This window comes from Bombina bombina, chromosome 1, assembly GCF_027579735.1.
Source record: "Bombina bombina isolate aBomBom1 chromosome 1, aBomBom1.pri, whole genome shotgun sequence".
NCBI classification, from domain to species: Eukaryota; Metazoa; Chordata; class Amphibia; order Anura; family Bombinatoridae; genus Bombina; species Bombina bombina.
Window position 1 is genome coordinate 1,097,769,265 of NC_069499.1, and position 17,457 is coordinate 1,097,786,721.

Here is a 17,457-nt window from a genome sequence, read left to right on the forward strand (position 1 = left end):
TAATTATTAGTTATATTGTAGCTATATTAGGGTTTATTTTATAGGTAAGTATTTAGTTTTAAATAGGATTATTTTATTTAATTATAGGAATATTATTTCGTTTTATTTAAATTATATTTATGTTAGGGGGTGTTAGGGTTAGGGTTAGACTTAGGTTTAGGGGTTAATAACTTTATTATAGTAGCGGCGAAGTTGGGGGCGGGAGATTAGGGGTTAATAATTGTAGGTTGATGGCAGCGATGTTAGGGAGGGCAGATTAGGGGTTAATACAATTTATTATAGTGTTTGCGAGGCGACGTTGGGGGGGCAGATTAGGGGTTAATAACTATAATGTAGGTGTCGGCGATGTTAGGGGCAGCAGATTAGGGGTTCATAGCTATAATGTAGGTGGCGGCGGTGTCCGGTCGGCAGATTAGGGGCTAAAAAATTTTATTAGAGGGTTTGCGATGTGGGGGGGGGGGGCTCGGTTTAGGGGTACATAGGTAGTTTATGGGTGTTAGTGTACTCTATAGCACAGTAGTTAAGAGCTTTATGTTCCGGCGTTAGCCCATAAAGCTCTTAACTACTGACTTTTTTTGACGGTAGGAGTCTTGTTGGTAGATGGTCTACCGCTCACTTCTTCCAAGACTCCAAATACCAGCGTTAGGCAAATGCCATAGAAAAGATAGGATACGCAATTAACATAAGGGGATCTGCGGTAGCCTGGAGTCGTGGAAAGAAAGTGAGCGGTAGACCCTTTCCTGCTTGACTCTAAATACCAGCGGGCGGTAAAAAGCAGCGTTAGGACCCCTTAACGCAGCTTTTGACGGCTAACGCCAAACTCTAAATCTAGCCAAATGTGTTTTAATTGTGGGATTTAATAGGACTACACATGTTGTTTGTACTTTTTGAAAGTTTAATCAATTTAAAATTTTTTGTGACTTTACATTTAGCTTTTTTGAAGGAAGGACATTAATAAGAAAACTTTTTTTTTTTTTTAACTACCTGCCCTACCCATTATACTAGAAATTTTAGCTAGGGCCTACTATTACCTATTAACAGTTGGGATTTTTAATCTGTTAAATCTTGTGATTTCAAAGGCTTGCTACACACAACAAAAAATAAAATACAAGCAATGATAGGCAGGGAGTTTGGTATTCATCTTGAAGGTAGGAGACTTACTTTATCCATACAAATCATAGAGAACAGACAATGTGATTGAAAAATACATAAAGGGGATCACTTTAGTAGAAAGAAGGAAAAAGGAGGCATTAGGAATAAGGAAGACTGCATACTGTAGACACAAGGGAGCTGAAGCTTGAAAAAGCAAAACAACAATATAGAAACATTATCTCTATCACCCTGAGTCTGAAAGCTTTTTACAGTTTCATTCTTAATGCAATATGCATTTGGGTCCATAACCCCTTGGTTGTCATGTAGACTGTGGGAAAAAAGTATCTAGCTTGGTCAGTATATATGTGGTTAGCTCTTCTGTGGGACAATAGCATAACTCAACAAGGCCACATTCATGTAGAACCTTTACTACATGGTGTTTGACATCACAGGGTTTTCTACATGCACTAATTTTTTGCTGATAGAGAGAGAGAGTCTTCTAAAACTCTAACCGCTAGATTTGGAGTTTTGTCGGTAACGACCCGAAAAACTAACGCCGGCTTTTTTCTGGCCGCACCATAAAAATAACTCTGGTATTGAGAGTCCACATAAAGGCTGCGTTAGGCTCCAAAAATGGAGCGTAGAGCATTTTTAACGCAGCTTCAACTCTCGATACCAGAGTTGCTTACGGACGCGGCCAGCCTCAAAAACGTGCTCGTGCACGATTCCCCCATAGGAAACAATGGGGCTGTTTGAGCTGAAAAAAAAACTAACACCTGCAAAAAAGCCGCGTTCAGCTCTTAACGCAGCCCCATTGTTTGCTATGCGGTAACCCTTCCTACGTCTGCACTTAACACTCTAACATGTACCCCGAGTCTAAACACCCCTAACCTTACACTTATTAACCCCTATTCTGCCGCCCCCGCTATCGCTGACCCCTGCATATTATTATTAACCCCTAATCTGCCGCTCCGTAAACCGCCGCTACTTACATTATCCCTATGTACCCCTAATCTGCTGCCCTAACATCGCCGACCCCTATATTATATTTATTAACCCCTAATCTGCCCCCCACAACGTCGCCTCCACCTGCCTACACTTATTAACCCCTAATCTGCTGACCGGACCTGAGCGCTACTATAATAAAGTTATTAACCCCTAATCCGCCTCACTAACCCTATCATAAATAGTATTAACCCCTAATCTGCCCTCCCTAACATCGCCGACACCTAACTTCAAACATTAACCCCTAATCTGCCGACTGGAGCTCACCGCTATTCTAAAAAATGTATTAACCCCTAAAGCTAAGTCTAACCCTAACACTAACATCCCCCTGTTCCGATCAGCCAATAGAATGCAAGCTCAATCTGATTGGCTGATTGGATCAGCCAATCGGATTGAACTTGATTCTGATTGGCTGATTCCATCAGCCAATCAGAATATTCCTACCTTAATTCCGATTGGCTGATAGAATCCTATCAGCCAATCGGAATTCGAGGGATGCCATCTTGGATGACGTCATTTAAAGGAACCATCATTCGTCGTTCAGTCGTCGGCCAGGATGGATGTTCCGCGGTGGAGGTCTTCAGGATGCTGCCGCTTTGCTCCGGATGGATGCAGCTTGGATGAAGACTTCAATCGGATGGAAGACCTCTTCTGCCCCGCTTGGATGAAGACTTCAGCCGGATCATGGACCTCTTCAGCCCCCCGCTTGGGCTTGGATCAGGACATCGGAGGAGCTCTTCTGGACCGATCGGTGAACCTGGTATGGTGAAGACAAGGTAGCATGATCTTCAGGGGCTTAGTGTTAAGTTTATTTAAGGGGGGTTTGGGTTAGATTAGGGGTATGTGGGTGGTGGGTTGTAATGTTGGGGGGCTTGGGTATTGTATGTTTTTTTTTACAGGTAAAAAAGAGCTGTATTTCTTGGGGCATGCCCCGCAAAGGGCCCTGTTCAGGGCTGGTAAGGTAAAAGAGCTTTGAACTTTAGTAATTTAGAATAGGGTAGGGCATTTTTTTATTTTGGGGGGCTTTGTTATTTTATTAGGGGGCTTAGAGTAGGTGTAATTAGTTTAAAATTGTTGTAATATTTTTCTAATGTTTGTAAATATTTTTTTATTTTTTGTAACTTAGTTCTTTTTTATTTTTTGTACTTTAGCTAGTTTATTTAATTGTATTTATTTGTAGCAATTGTATTTAATTAATTTATTGATAGTGTAGTGTTAGGTTAATTGTAGGTAATTGTAGGTATTTTATTTAATTTATTTATTGATAGTGTAGTGTTAGGTTTATTTGTAACTTAGGTTAGGATTTCTTTTACAGGTAAATTTGTAATTATTTTAACTATTTTAGCTATTAAATAGTTCTTAACTATTTAATAGCTATTGTACCTGGTTAAAATAAATACAAAGTTACCTGTAAAATAAATATAAATCCTAAAATAGCTATAATATAATTATAATTTATATTGTAGCTATATTAGGGTTTATTTTACAGGTAAGTATTTAGCTTTAAATAGGAATAATTTATTTAATAAGAGTTAATTAATTTCGTTAGATTTAAATTATATTTAACTTAGGGGGGTGTTAGTATTAGGGTTAGACTTAGCTTTAGGGGTTAATACATTTATTAGAATAGCGGCGAGATTCGGTCGGCAGATTAGGGGTTAATAATTGAAGTTAGGTGTCGGCGATGTTAGGGAGGGCAGATTAGGGGTTAATACTATTTATGATAGGGTTAGTGAGGCGGATTAGGGGTTAATAACTTTATTATAGTAGCGCTCAGGTCCGGTCGGCAGATTAGGGGTTAATAAGTGTAGGCAGGTGGATGCGACCTTGAGGTGGGCAGATTAGGGGTTAATAAATATAATATAGGGGTCAGCGGTGTTAGGGGCAGCAGATTAGGGGTACATAAGTATAACGTAGGTTGCTGTCGGCAGATTAGGGGTTAAAACATTTTTTTCGAGTGTTGGCGATGTGGGGGGACCTCGGTTTAGGGGTACATAGGTAGTTTATGGGTGTTAGTGTACTTTAGAGTACAGTAGTTAAGAGCTTTAGAAACCGGCGTTAGCCCAGAAAGCTCTTAACTACTGACTTTTTTCCTGCGGCTGGAGTTTTGTCGTTAGATGTCTAACGCTCACTTCAGAAACGACTCTAAATACCGGAGTTAGAAAAATCCCATTGAAAAGATAGGATACGCAATTTACGTAAGGGGATCTGCGGTATGGAAAAGTCGCGGCTGAAAAGTGAGCGTTAGACCCTATTTTGAGTGACTCCAAATACCGGCTGTAGCCTAAAACCAGCGTTAGGAGCCTCTAACGCTGGTTTTCACGGCTACCGCTAAACTCTAAATCTAGGCCTAATTGTCTTCAAAGATCTGTATTGGTGTAGGTCCATCTACTCCCAAGTCTTCATGTAGTGATGAACCCATAAGACCTCTTTAAACTCATTCCTCTACTAAAGCTGAATATGTAAAGAGGCTAGCTTGTGCCGTACAGCCCAAGCTCCGAAGAATATATATATTTATATGCTAGTGGGCTTGCATTCTAATATATCTTCAGCCCAATCTGCATCTGGGTATTTCACAAGTCTAGGACTACTGGTGACTGGTAGTCTTCATTTTAAATCTGCAGTCCCTTTCTTATACCTTCCCAGTCCTTTTCTGCAGTCAAGTCTCTTTTTGTGTTCTTGCCCAGTTTTTCATTCTGAGATCTTGCTGATTGCTTTAAGCCATAGAGCCCCTTCTGAAGCTTACACACAAGATATGTGTTATTATCAAAATTTGATATCATAAGTAAATTGGAAAGTTGTTTAAAATAGTGTGCTCTATCTGAATCATGAAAGAAAAAAAAATGGGTTTTATGTCCCTTTAAGAGTAATCTTATTGTGGTATTCTATATTTTTGGGAGTAGCCTTTGGGTATTATCATGGCCTTGTACCTTTGTATTTCCCCTTCTGCTTGCCTTTGAAAATCCTGATGCAGCCTATGGCTTTCTTGCCTTTGGGAAATTTGCTAAGAGTCCATTTTTTCTTTTTGTGTATTGCTTCTATTTCTTCTCTTGCTGCATTTTTTTCATTTCTTTGCTTCAGTAGCAGTCATCTGCTCCACTTCCTTCCATGATGCTGGTTCATTTAGCAATACTGACCTAGCAAGTAGTAAAGTCTTTTAGCTGGATCTTCTTTGTTTGGTCATGAGGAATGTCAAAGCAGTTCTTTGTGCACATTGGCTCTCTCTTCCCAAAACCCCATCTTTTTCAAAGTCCTTGGAATACATGTAACTTGTAAATGAGTGTTTCTTCAATATTAGAAAGTGTATGAAAACCTTTTCTTGTCAATTTAGCTATACTTTGCAAGTTAGCATGATCGTCCTTAAAGTGAATGTTAAGTTTGAGGAATGAGTGCCCAGTTTTTAATAATCCTATTAAAAACAGGAGCACTTTCATTCATCAAACTTTAAATTACACTGATTTTGTTAAAATACTCACCTTTTCTTTCTGCAAGCCGCTCCAGTGCTTCTTCAGCCTGTCGCAAGCCTCTTACGTCAGAAATGACGATTCCGGCATCCTCCAATCACGGCTTCCACCCCCCCCAGGGGAATCATTGCCTAAAGCAACGCCGTGATTGGTGGAAGGCCAAATTGTCATTTCTGACGTCGGCAGAGGCTTGCGACAGGCGTAGGAAGCGCTGGAGCTGCCTGCAGAAAGAAAAGGTAAGTATTATTAAAAAAACAGTGAAATTTCAATTTTGATGAATGAAAGTGCCCAAGTTATTAATAGGATTATTAAAAACCGGGCACTGATTCATCAAAATTTACATTCACTTTAAGTTAATGAACAAGCTCAGATCACTGTTATATCTTCATAATTTCTCCATTCTTGCATATCAGAGTTATGCCTTTAATTGTAACTGAATTTCCTATCAGCTAGATACATTTTGCATACATTTTCCTGGTATATGCCTAGTTGGTCAGGGGTTTATCCTAAAGCAAGATAATGACCCAAAACATATCTCCACGGTGGGTTTTAAATAGGGATGGGCAAAATTTGATTGGTAGAATGGTATTCCTTTGGATATTCATTTTACGCAATCTAATATTAATAAGAATGAAAGCTCTTTAAAAATGTTATTTTCCAATTTTAATATTTTCAAATTAAATGCTGGCGTTCTAAACATTTTAAACAGTAGTGTATATGTAGATAGAAAGATAGATAGATATTTTTAATTTTGTGTAACATCAAATATTTATTAAAAACCTTATCTGAGTTTAATTTCTTTAAATATGCACACACAACAAAATGTTTTCTTATTTTTTTGTTCTATTCATGTTTGATGCAGCATCTGAACACATCAAGTCCCATGTCTATTAGACACTCATTCAGCAGAATCTCAGTTTCAGAAGCACCTGCAGTGTCTGAGCTATGTCGGGGGTTTAATCACATTCAGATGTTAAGTAATAAAAATAGACCAACAATTCTGGAGTCATCAACTGATAATCACTATGGAGAAGAGTTGAAACATTTCATGTATTGCAAAATGAAGGAAATTAAACTCGCCTAAATTTCAAGCAGACATTCATTTCCTGGCTTAATAAGATCATAAGACATAAGGAGAATATGCACAGTTGTTTCTATACATGCAGTGGTGTGAAACAGAATGAATAAGGGGTATACAATATAATCGCTGCCAGTAACATCTGGGAAGCTGCCATAGTGAAAGGCTGCAAAACTTGTACCCACATTTTGTATCAACTCCTTTTATGTAACATCATTTTATTCCACAGGTAGATAGATAATTAGGGAATTAATACTGTTTAAGCACTTAACGGTATTACTTTTTGTATAAAAGCGTGTAGCTTGCTATTGACGAGTGTCATGTTCTTTTTTTTTAGCTTTCTCTGGGCTGTCATTCTTTTACATCAAGAATAGATACATTGCCTTGATAAAAATGTGAAGGATGACTTTAAATACAGAGTAGGCACCAGTATGAGGTGTTTAATATTTCCTTTTATTTGTTTTGCATTTCATTTTTGTTTTCTAGAAATTATTATTAAGGTTAGAATTTTTATTAACATAGACTAAGGTTAAAGGGACAGTCTACACCAGAATTTTTATAGTTTTATCCCTTTATTACCCATTCCCTAAATTTGCATAACCAACATGGTTATATTAATGCACCTTTTACCTCTGTAATTGCCTTGTATCTAACCATCTGCAAATTGCCCTCTTATTTCATTTCTTTTGACAGACTTGCATTTTAGCCAATCAGTGCTGACACCCAGGTAACTCCATGTGCGTGAGCACAGTCAGCTAGATTACAATTTTGAGTGCTATAGAGATTTAGCTCCATATCGCACCGAAAACGAGCGCTGCTTTGACGTTCTCATGCACGATTTCCCCATAGACATCAATGGGGAGAGCCGGCTAAAAAAAAAGCCTAACACCTGCAATCACGGAGCATAAAGCTCCATAACTCAGCCCCATTGATGTCTATGGGGGAAAAAATGTATGCTTAAACCACTAGCCACACCCTAGCATAAAAACTACGTCTAAACACCCCAAATCTGCTGCCCCCAACATCGCCGACGCCTGCCTACAGTTATTAACCCCTAATCTGACGCCCCCAACATCGCCACCACCGAAATAATGTTATTAGCCACTAATCTGCCGCTCCCGACGTCGCCGCCACTATACTAAAGTTATTAACCCCTAAACCTCTGGCCTCCCATATCACTAGCACTAAATAAATCCAATAACCCCTAACGTAACCCTAACCCTAACGTAACCCTAACATAACCCTAAGCCTAACGTAACCCTAAGCCTAATCCTAACACCCACTAACTTTAACATTATATAGCTAAATTAAATTTCCGATTATTAACTAAATAAACCTATAAACCCCTAAACCACCAGCCCCCCCAAATCACAACAAGCTAAATTAAACTATATTAACCCCTAAACCTAACCCTAATCCTAACCCCCCCTAACTTTAACAGAATTAAAATACAGCTAAACTAAAGTTACAATTATAAACTAAATAATAACTATTTTAAAATAAATACAAACTTACCTGTAAAATAATACCTAGGCTAGCTACAAAGTAACTAATAATTATATTGTAGCTAGTTTAGGTTTTATTTTTATTTCACAGGTTAGTTTGTATTTATTTTAACTAGGCAGATTAGTTAGTAAATAGTTATTAACTATTTACTAACTACCTAGGTAAAATAAATACAAACTTACCTGTGAAATAAAACCTAACCTGTCTTACACTAAAACCTAACATTCCAAAAATAAAAACCTACCATTACAAAAAAAATAAACAAATTACTAAATTAAATTACATAAAAAAACAAACACTAAATTACAAAAAATAAGAAACAAAAAGAATTACACCTAATCTAATAGACCTATCAAAATATAAAAGCCCCCCCCCCCAAATAAAAATAAGAACCTAGCCTACAATAAACTACCAATGGCCCTTAAAAGGGCTTTGTGTGGGGCATTGCCCCAAAGATAACAGCTCTTTTACTTGTAAAAAATAAATAAATACAAACACCCCCCCCAAAATAAAATAACTATCTCAAAAAACCTAAGCTAACCATTGCCCTGAAAAGGGCATTTGTAAGGGTTATTGCCCTTTAAAAGGACATTTAGCTCTTTTGCATGCCCAGACCCTAAACTAAAATTAAAACCCACCCAAAAAAACCCTAAAAAATCTAACACTAAACCCAGACGATCCACTTACATTTCTTGAAGTCCTGCTTGAAGGATCCATCCAGCAGGCAAAGTCATCATCCATGCAGCAAGAAGTCTTCATTCAGGCAGCCACTTCAATCTTCATCCAGCGGGCGAAGTCCTCATACAGGCGGCAAGAAGTCTTCATCCATCCGGCGTGGAGCGGGTCCATCCCGAAGATATCTGGCGCAGAGCATCCTCTTCATATGGTCTCCACCGTAAACTGGAACTTCAATTCATCCAAGATGGCGTCCCTTGCATTCCTATTGGCTGAAAGATTTCAATCAGCCAATAGGATTAGAGCTGAGAAAATGTTTTTTTTTTATAGGATTGAGCCCTCATCCTATTGGCTGATTGGAACAGCCAATAGGATTTTAGCAGCTCTAATCCTATTTTTGATATTTTGTTTCTTATTTTTCGTAATTTAGTGTTTTTTGTTTTTTTTTAGTAATTTAGTTATTTTTATTTTTATGTAGATACTTTTTGTAATTTTTAGAGTAGTGTTAGTATTTTTTTAATGTGTAGTTTAGTTTAATTTAATTGGTAGTTAGTTTAATTGTAGCTTAATAATTATCTTAGTTTAATTGTTAGTTTAAAATTAATTTAATTTGACAGGTAAGTTTTAATTTAATATAGGTAAATTGTAATTTTAATATAAAGTTAGGGGGTCTAGGGATTAGGGGTTACTAGTTTAAATGAGTATATATTGTTGTTGGGGGCTTTCGGTTTAGGAGTGAATAGTTTATTTTAGTATATTTCCTTCTGGGGGGCTTGCGGTTTAGGGATTAAAATGTTTATTATAACGGTGGTGTGGGCGGACGGCAGATTAGGGGTTAATATTTAAATAGTGTTTGAGATGCAGGAGGGTGGCGGTTTAGGGGTTAATAGGTTCATTATAGTGGTGACGATGTCGGGGAGCGGCGGAATAGGGCTTAATAAATTTTAATAGTGGCGGCGATGTCCGGAGCGGCAGATTAAGGGTTAATAATTTTATTATAGTGTTTGCGGTGCGGGAGGGCCTCAGTTTAGGGGTTAATAGGTAGTTTATGGGTGTTAGTGTACTTTTTAACACTTTAGTTATGAGTTTTATGTTACAGCTTTGTAACGTAAAACTCATAACTACTGACTTTAGATGGCGGTACGGATCTCATCGGTATAGGGTGTACCGCTCACTTTTTGGCCTCCCAGGCAAACTCGTAATACCAGCGCTATTGGAGTCCCATTGAAAAATGACTTTTTTTTTTTTTTAAAGTGCGGTACTAACATTATGTGACAGGCTAAAAGGTGTGTGGTACACCTATACCGACAAGACTTGTAATAGCGTTAGGGAAAATAAAGCGTTATGGGCCATAACGCTGCTTTTTCACTCATAATGCAAAACTCGTAATCTAGCTGAGTGTTAGCTATATGACACACATGAAGTAACACCCTCTAGTGGTGAAAAAAAATGTCAAAATGCATTCAGATAAGAGGCGGCCTTCAAGGTCTAAGAAATTAGCATATGAACCTCCTAGGTTTAGCTTTCAACTAAGAATACCAAGCGAACAAAGCAAAATTGGTGATAAAAGTAAATTGGAGAGTTGTTTAAAATTACATGCCAAATATAAATCATGAAAGTTTATTTTGGACTGGACTGTCCCTTTAAGGAAGATAAGAGAATGCCAATGGGATTATTACCTTTAAAGTATGTTATATGTGCTTCCTCACCTGATTGGGGACCAATACTTTTGGAATCAGCTAGGTACCCAGGGGTATTTTGCACAATGATACAGGAATGGTAGTGTTATAGATAATTGGAATATTATTTAACAGTATGATATTTGAACAGTTCAAAAGGGAAAACATTGGGGGAAAAAAGAGAAAAGAAAAGAAAGATTGTGTTAAGCTGTAACACATTTAAATTGGTCATAGCTAGCATATCAAGTGTAATGGTATATAGATGTAAACTGTGTGGGAGGCACATAGCATCTATTCAAAATCATAATGGATTATGGGAGTACACATATGTTTAACATTTTCAATATGTCCCCAAATTTTTTTATTGTTGCAGGAAATCATATGGTTGTCATGACTATGCCATGAAGTTTGGCATAAGGTGAAATCTGACCTTTTACCTAGGAAATTGAACCTGTGTCTCCTGGCTCATAGACCAGTGTTTTGGCTGTGAGCTATTTGTGACTCTTTGTCACTGTTGTATTTCTTGCGGATTACCATTCTTTCTGAGGTTCCTTCTACACACATAATGCCTCATTTATAATTAGTGTCTTATAAAAGGCCTAGCTCAGTGCTTGGGCATTTATTCTCCTTGCTACTGTCTCCGCTCATGTGCTTGTCTGCTGCTCTAATTTCCCAGTTGTTTAACCTCAACTAGTTTTAGATTTCTCTGTTTGGACTGTGGTATGTATTGCTGCTGCCCAACTGTTGTTGACCCAAGCTACTGTGGCTTTGCTTCTGCCTGCTGAAGTGAGACTGTCTCTGCCTTCCTGGGGTGCCTGTTGCAGCCATCTTCTGTGTATTACCAGTCTCTCTTTACTTATTATAGCCAGGTCTGTCTTCTGCAGCGGCAACTCTCCCCTAGGCACGTGTGCTAATTTAAAGGGGCTGTAACCTTATTACAGGAACTCCCACCTAAAGGTCTAGAGGTGTAGGAGTTCCTATATAAAGCCACTGAGCCCATCACTTGGGGCTGAGTTATTGTGTGGTGCACCTAGTTCCTGTGTCTGCTAAGCTTCAAGCTAATACTTACCTTCTTCCTGTGCCTCCTGTGCTTGCTGTGCCAGTGGCAGCTTACCTGAATCCTGCTATACCCACTATATTTACCTAATATCCCATGGCAGCCTCACCAACAGTACCCTCTGAGTATTCTGTGACTGTTAAGTCTCCTGTAAGTGCTGTACCAGTGGTAGTTTACCTGAATCCTGATGTGAATCTTGTATCCTGTGCCAGCCTGTCCATCTATACCTGCTGAGCATTGCTTCTACCTCTCCCCCATGGTACCTAGTTGCTGGACTGATCTCATGGTACCTGACCTTTGGCCTGTTCCTGGGCACTTCTATTGTTTTACCCTTAAAGGGATACTAAATCCAAAGTTTTTCTTTAATAATTCAGATAGAGCATACAATTCTAAGCAACTTCTTTTCGTTCAGAACCTGGATTATGCTTGCTTATTGGTTGGCTGAATACAGTCACCAGTAAGCAAGCTCTATCCAGGGTGCTGAACCTAAAATGGGCCAGCTTCTAAGCTTAACATTCCTGCTTTTTAAAAAAGGATAGCAAGAGAACGAAGAACAATTGATAATAGGAGTAAATTATAAAGTTGCTTAAAATGTGTATGTATGTGTCTCTATGTTAAAGCCCTTTGCCTACCTTTTTTTGAGACCTCATATTTTTGAGCCCTTATAAATTTTTTGTGCAATATTTTTTTTAAAATAATTTTTATTAGTGTTACTATGAGTGTAACTGTAATTTTAACTTCAATTGAGCTCAAGCGATCGCGTTTACTTTCAGCTTGTAATACGAGCGCTACAGGCACAAACAGCTGCGATAAACCCGATATCGGTCGGGCATAATTGTTAGCACGCCACTCATAATCTGGCCCTTAGTACATGAAGTGCATCTTTTTTAATGTTGCTGTTAATGTGGGTTCTGTCACATTAAAAGCATTACAATGAAGTAGCTAAATCAGATTTTGCAGGTTTTAATTATATATTTTTATACATAAGAATGAATATACAGTTGCAAGAAAAAGTTTGTGAATTCTTTGGAATTACCTGGATTTCTGCATTGATTAGTCATAAAGGTCTAGATTACAAAGGGAATGCTATTAATAGCACGCACAGGATGAGCTATCAATATTGTGGGCCCACGCTTAGAATAATGCACAATCTGGTATAACAAGTAAATGATAGAACAGAATTAACAGAGAATATTTTGCATGGTTGACATTTATTTAGAAGCCTATTCTTGTATTTCACATTTCTTCCAGTGCATAACTAGTCATTGGGGCCAATTTATCGCAGTGCGGATCAGGTCCGCAAGACCTCGCTGAATGCGGAGAGCAATACGCTCTCCGTATTCAGCATTGCACCAGCAGCTCACAAGAGCTGCTGGTGCAACGCCGCCCCCTGCAGACTCGCGGCCAATCGGCCACAAGCAGGGAGGTGTCAATCAACCCGATCGTACTCGATCGGGTTGAATTTCGGCGATTCCTGTCCGCCTCATCAGAGCAGGTGGCATAACTGCTGTTTCTGGCGAGTCTGAAGACTTGCCAGAAACACGGGCCCACAAGCACACGGGCCCACAAGCTTCGGAGCTTGATAAATGGGCTCCATTGTAGTTTTAATCCATCTATTTAGAGTGCCCTATGCTTTCAATTACGAGTTGTGTTATGAGTTGAGCTTGAGCATGAAGAATCCCTCAAATAAAGTGCTTTATTTGATTTTTGCATAAGATTTCCTCTTGGTTTTTATTATGCTGCTCTGTTTTAAATAAATGTTTTAACCTTGGATGGTGCACAAGTGATGTCCTTAAACCGGTCATCTGAAGAAGCAGTGTGTAGTTGACCTGAGCTGGGACACTGAGATCTCCCAGCCTGTGTCTATCAGCACAGTAGAGTGCTGCTCCATTTGTGAGTGACCGCTTTATTTGGTTTATTTGAGATGCTTGGTGAATAGCTGTATTGCATCAGGAGACACTTTCTGAGTTTGTATCTTGGCAGATTGGGATTGGATTGAGTTTAAGAAGAGCTGCCGAGTGCTGGATGACTTTATGTAAATAACCGGGACTCCCTAGGGCGCCCCTTGTTGTCCGGGTTGTTATCCTTTTTATTTAGTGGTAAGTTATATTTAAGGGATGTTTAGACAATAATTATTGTATTGTTGTTCATGTCTGGAGAAAAACTGAAAGGCTATTTGTGCTATGTAAATAAGTGTCTAAATTGACCACTTTGTAACTGATATAATTATTGCATAGTGTGTATAACAGGTCATAGACAATCTCTAAGTCTCCAGTGATGCTTTTTATTTAGGTATAATATGTGCTGTACTTTCTAAGGCTCACATATGGCCTACCTTATACCCAAATATTATAAGTGATATTAAGTCCATGAGTGACTTCTATGTGAACCAAGAGGCTTTTTGTAAATCTTGAGGTTTTGTATTCTAGGTTAAAATTCCTTTTGCATTTCTGTTATGTACCTCACCTTCTTTTTTTTGTTTTGTTATATATATATATATATATATATATATATATATATATATATATATATATATATATATATATATACATACATACATACATACACACACACACACACACACACACACACACACACACACACACACACACACACACACACACACACACACACACACACACACACACACACATATATATGTAATTATAGGCCCATGAGGGGCCTTTCGAATAGTAGGAGACCTTTTAATCTACAAAGGGCTAGATTACGAGTGGTGCACTAAATGTTTAGCTTCAGCAAAAAGGGGTTTATTGCGGTTCTTTTTATGTGATGAAGGTAGGGAGACTTCAGAGCTCTGGCTAATGGTTACACAAGTCAAAAAAGTTGCACAAAACACATCAAAAATACATTTTAAAAGTACAGTTACACTGCCACCAAAGAAATATGAGCGCTAAAATTTAGCTAGGGAGTACCCCTTATATTATCACTGTATGATACTGCATCTATTTGCACGTGTGTAGTGACTTATTTCATATGTTAAAAATGTAACACATATAACAACAATTACAGACAAAAAAAACTTGAAATAAAGAAACCCAAATATAAGTGGTAAAGAAACCTGTTTCCTTTAAAACCAAAAAGAGTTCAGTTTTTTCTTTATTCAGGATTCTGGTTTCATATATCCTTTTTTAACTTCGTTCTCCTTGATCCGGTTCTGCTGCTCCTTTAGTGACACTGGTGTAGTGTCTACAAAAATCCAATCCACATCCAAGAACAACCTGAAGCGCAGATAAAAGGAAAAAACACACACAATCTAAGTGCAGTATTAAAGATTAAAATTAGATCCTTTATTAACAAACAAGATTGCACTCACAAATTTCAACCTCAACAGATGAGGTATGTGTACGGCACAGAACTGAAGTCCTCACGGCAAAACCTTTATCTTTAGAGCCTCTGAGGAAGCAGGGAGGAGCCCTGCGAAACGTGTCAGGCCACGCCCACGTTTGTCACGCTGTGACGTTGGATTACCCGATACTGCCGTGTAACACTTGCGTGTCTGCTAGCCGGCTTGTAACGGGCACGTAGAGTAGCGGCAGTTGAAGGGAACTTTTTGAATTGTGTTTTATGGCCCATTACACGGCACCTTGATGTGTATACCGTGGCGGAACTTACCAGGATCACATTTGGCATAACATCACCAACAGAGGAGAAAGATAAAGGTTTTGCCGTGAGGACTTCAGTTCTGTGCCGTACACATACCTCATCTGTTGAGGTTGAAATTTGTGAGTGCAATCTTGTTTGTTAATAAAGGATCTAATTTTAATCTTTAATACTACACTTAGATTGTGTGTGTTTTTTCCTTTTATCTGTGCTTCAGGTTGTTCTTGGATGTGGATTGGATAAAAGTACAGTTACACTCATAATAACACTGTCTAATAAAAATTATTTTAAATTGCATAAAAAGGTTATAAGGGCTCAAAGATATGAGGTGTCAGGTGTTAGAAGAAGAAAAAAGCCCTGCAAAGGGCTTTAACATAGAGATACATGCATATACATACTTCCCGATGCACACAAGCGGGAGCGCAAACCACTGTTCCACTCGTAATTTAGTCCAGAATAGGATTTTATATTATGCTTGGTTTGTTTATCTTACATAGACATCTATGAATGCTATATATATTGCCGCTGACTAGTTCTTTGTTTTACATTGAGATTATTCTATTTCTCCAACATAGGTGTGTCCGGTCCACGGCGTCATCCTTACTTGTGGGATATTCTCTTCCCCAACAGGAAATGGCAAAGAGCCCAGCAAAGCTGGTCACATGATCCCTCCCAGGCTCCGCCTACCCCAGTCATTCTCTTTGCCGTTGTACAGGCAACATCTCCACGGAGATGGCTTAGAGTTTTTTAGTGTTTAACTGTAGTTTTTATTATTCAATCAAGAGTTTGTTATTTTGAAATAGTGCTGGTATGTACTATTTACTCAGAAACAGAAAAGAGATGAAGATTTCTGTTTGTATGAGGAAAATGATTTTAGCAACCGTCACTAAAATCCATGGCTGTTCCACACAGGACTGTTGAGAGCAATTAACTTCAGTTGGGGGAACAGTGAGCAGTCTCTTGCTGCTCGAGGTATGACACATTCTAACAAGACAATGTAATGCTGGAAGCTGTCATTTTCCCTATGGGATCCGGTAAGCCATGTTTATTACGATCGTAAATAAGGGCTTCAAAAAGGGCTTATTAAGACTGTAGACTTTTTCTGGGCTAAATCGATTGATTATTAACACATATTTAGCCTTGAGGAATCATTTTATCTGGGTATTTTGATATAATAATATCGGCAGGCACTGTTTTAGACACCTTATTCTTTAGGGGCTTTCCCAAAGCATAGGCAGAGCCTCATTTTCGCGCCGGTGTTGCGCACTTGTTTTTGAGAGGCATGGCATGCAGTCGCATGTGAGAGGAGCTCTGATACTTAGAAAAGACTTTCTGAAGGCGTCATTTGGTATCGTATTCCCCTTGGGGCTTGGTTGGGTCTCAGCAAAGCAGATACCAGGGACTGTAAAGGGGTTAAAGTTCAAAACGGCTCCGGTTCCGTTATTTTAAGGGTTAAAGCTTCCAAATTTGGTGTGCAATACTTATAAGGCTTTAAGACACTGTGGTGAAAATTTGGTGAATTTTGAACAATTCCTTCATGTTTTTTCGCAATTGCAGTAATAAAGTGTGTTCAGTTTAAAATTTAAAGTGACAGTAACGGTTTTATTTTAAAACGTTTTTTGTACTTTGTTATCAAGTTTATGCCTGTTTAACATGTCTGAACTACCAGATAGACTGTGTTCTGAATGTGGGGAAGCCAGAATTCCTATTCATTTAAATAAATGTGATTTATGTGACAATGACAATGATGCCCAAGATGATTCCTCAAGTGAGGGGAGTAAGCATGGTACTGCATCATTCCCTCCTTCGTCTACACGAGTCTTGCCCACTCAGGAGGCCCCTAGTACATCTAGCGCGCCAATACTCCTTACTATGCAACAATTAACGGCTGTAATGGATAATTCTGTCAAAAACATTTTAGCCAAAATGAACACTTATCAGCGTAAGCGCGACTGCTCTGTTTTAGATACTGAAGAGCATGACGACGCTGATAATAATATTTCTGAAGGGCCCCTAACCCAGTCTGATGGGGCCAGGGAGGTTTTGTCTGAGGGAGAAATTACTGATTCAGGGAACATTTCTCAACAAGCTGAACCTGATGTGATTGCATTTAAATTTAAGTTGGAACATCTCCGCATTCTGCTTAAGGAGGTATTATCCACTCTGGATGATTGTGACAAGTTGGTCATCCCAGAGAAACTATGTAAAATGGACAAGTTCCTAGAGGTGCCGGGGCTCCCAGAAGCTTTTCCTATACCCAAGCGGGTGGCGGACATTGTT